A 3,047-nucleotide genomic window follows, 5' to 3' on the forward strand; every position below is an offset into this window, starting at 1 on the left:
AGTCCTCCGCTGAAGGAGAACCAACAATCATAGCAAGCCATCTTGAAATCAGATTGATTTCGTTGGCGGTCGCAGTCATCATTAAACAACAGCTGACAACTTCATGTCGTCGATCCTAGCTTCCTGGAGCTTTCTTCTCCAAGAATGGAACAAGAAATGATGCTCGCCAAATACTAACGACCATCATCCATCCTTAAAATTTTTAATACTAACCAATCATGATCCATCTAACTAACAACCCGCTTATTTGTAAGTGCTGAAATTATTTGTAATTTCAGCACCAGAGAGATTTGTATTTAACTTAGAACCTAGTTGCCTCTCCAAGAGACCTACTCGCAATCAACCAGTATATTCTAGATCTATTGAGACTAAAAGAGACGAGCAGATATAAGAGTAAGATTAAGAGTTAACCGAAGAACTTAACTCACTACGGAAAGAGTTTTTAAACAATTTTATAAACTTTAAATTTGTAAAGGACTGTAAATTCTTCTACTTTTCTGAAAATTTTGTTTCTCTAATTTTTAGTTTGGGGATGAATGGAATACAACGCTGAAAAGGAGTTTTTGTATCACTGACTCTGTTATTCTCTATTATGTCACTATATACCAACAGGGAAAACAGGAAAATTACCTTATATTTTCGTAAGAATACTGAGGACAATGCGGTTTTTTTGTCCCACTCATTATAAGGACTGTTTGATATCGTACTAAAAGTGTGACTCAAATCAGAACTTTGAATTAAAAAACACTGATTGATTCTCATGTGAATGAACAGCTATATTTTGTGTATTTTTATCTACTGATACATGGAATCCATTATACTCAAATACTCATATTGGCTGTTCATGGTTGTTCAACTATGTCAACAATACCTGGACATAATCCTGATTCATTTTTTACAGGTTCAATATTCTTTTCTCCTCTGCCATCTACGAATTTAATATTTTCGTACACAGCAGGGTATCATCTTTTTGAAACGACAAACTCCCATTCTCCTTCATTTGTTCTGGTGGAAAGTTTGTAATAGAACTAAGACTATCATTTGGGTAACAATTGAAAAAAAGTGTTAGAAACTAGCTCAATAATAAAAGAAACCATGACAACTGATCTATAGAAATTTAGTTTGAAAATATTTACCTTTAGTTTCAATTCCTTTTCAAAAAATTTTCCCTGAACTTTTTCTTTGTCGAGATCTTTGATGATGTATGCAGGAGGTTTGTTCTGAGTTTTCAAAAACTTCACCTGTGAATGGTGGGTTGTTACCCTTTCGATAAGCAAAAACATTCTTTGAAACTCTCACTCTAGCTCCAGCTTTAAAGTTTAGTTCTTATACTTTATTAGAGATTTTTTGTACAGAACTGAGAGGATATCAGTGTTCCTGACATCTCTAGATGAGTTCTCATAAGATCTATCAATGCCATAGATTATTGTATAACAAATTGAGATAACTTAAGAACGATTATTTCACCATGATCTTTTATGTAGCGGTAATTTATGTGTTTCAATGATTAAATAGCTCTCTCTGCAAATGCAGTTGTCGTTTTACTCATTGTTGAGTAAACTTCAATATCCTACTCTTTGCTAAAATTTTTGAAAATTTCCCTATGTTCTGTTTCGTTATCATCTCAAGTATTTCAGGAATGATTTTTCGAGAAAACTTTTTTGAAATCCTGCAGAGGGTCTTTGGCAGATTTTGTTTTCATTTCTTGCACTCTGACAATTCGAGAAAAAAGCAACCAGCAAATAATTGACATCATTGATTTGACTCGCAAATTTGTCCTCAAAAGCGAAGTCCATACACTAACTTCATTGATATCTTTTGGAAAAGCTTGATGTTTTCGGGAAAATCTGATTGGAGGATCAAATTTTGTATAATATGTTTTGGGTTGTAAAAACTGTTCTACTTCCTATTTTGATAAACCGCGTGCTTTACTGAAGTTTTGCACAGAACCATGCGCAGTTCAATCCCAAGAACACAATCTGTTGAGACTTACCTTTTCAGATTTCGAAAAGGATCCAAGATCCTCTGTCTTTCGCTTGACATTCTCGTTGATAACAAAAATAAGGTGAAAGTTATTCATCTTCCAATCTGGCAAAGTAAATGTCTGGATACTCGTTTTTTTTTCTCGCTTCAATTCACACACAAAGTCTACAATAGATTTTTTTATGTCTCGATTATCTAATTTGATATTGTCTGACTGATTCAATCTAATTCTAGGAGATGTCAAAATTTTAATTGAAAAAAAATCTTTTTTGTGGCTTGTTTTCAACCTGGATTTACAGCACTGAAAATAAAATCTAAATCTTTTGGTACAGCCTCCTCTTTTTCTAGCTTTTGTTCCAAGTTTAATTATTTTTGGAAGTTTTCTTTGCGATTGATAAAATACGTAAGCAAAAAGAACAAACTGTTCCATACTATTTCAATCATTTGTTGACAAAAGGATTGATAAGAGATTTAATTGTAGGCATTCTAGCGAGCTTAAAATTGTTCTGTTTTTATGCAATGATGTTATTCTTTGCGTGAGGTCTGTTTTTTTTTGAATAATTTTTGACAATTTTATACGTCTAATTTTTGGAGATTCTGCAGCTCTCCTCGTAGCAAACTTACTAGACATTCATTGAGGAACTAAATAAAATTTTTGGGCAATGGAAGATGAATTGTTTTTGAAGCTTTTGGGAAATTGTATGAAATTTCAGAAGTATAGAGCCGTATTGTGTGCTCATCATTCAATATTTTTGTTTCTGTTCCTGTTGGTAATAAAAATTATGTTGGAACTGAACCAATGTTTCTGCACTATCATAGCAAGTCAACTGTTCTTGGAGTTAAACCAATGAGTAAAAGACCATAAGAATTAGATGCTGCATCTTGATATCACTATTTTAGGTGAGATGTGACACCTAATTGTTGACTCAGTGTATTGAATCGTAAAACTTGTCTCGGTGATTTGAACATGACTATGTGTGTTTTGTAATTCTACAAGTCTTCCCAAATTACTGTGATGAAACAAGTTATATATATTGTACTCAGTCCCCTCTTTCTTCCAGCAG

This window comes from Symsagittifera roscoffensis, chromosome 8 (assembly GCF_963678635.1).
Source record: "Symsagittifera roscoffensis chromosome 8, txSymRosc1.1, whole genome shotgun sequence".
NCBI lineage: Eukaryota > Metazoa > Xenacoelomorpha > Acoela > Convolutidae > Symsagittifera > Symsagittifera roscoffensis.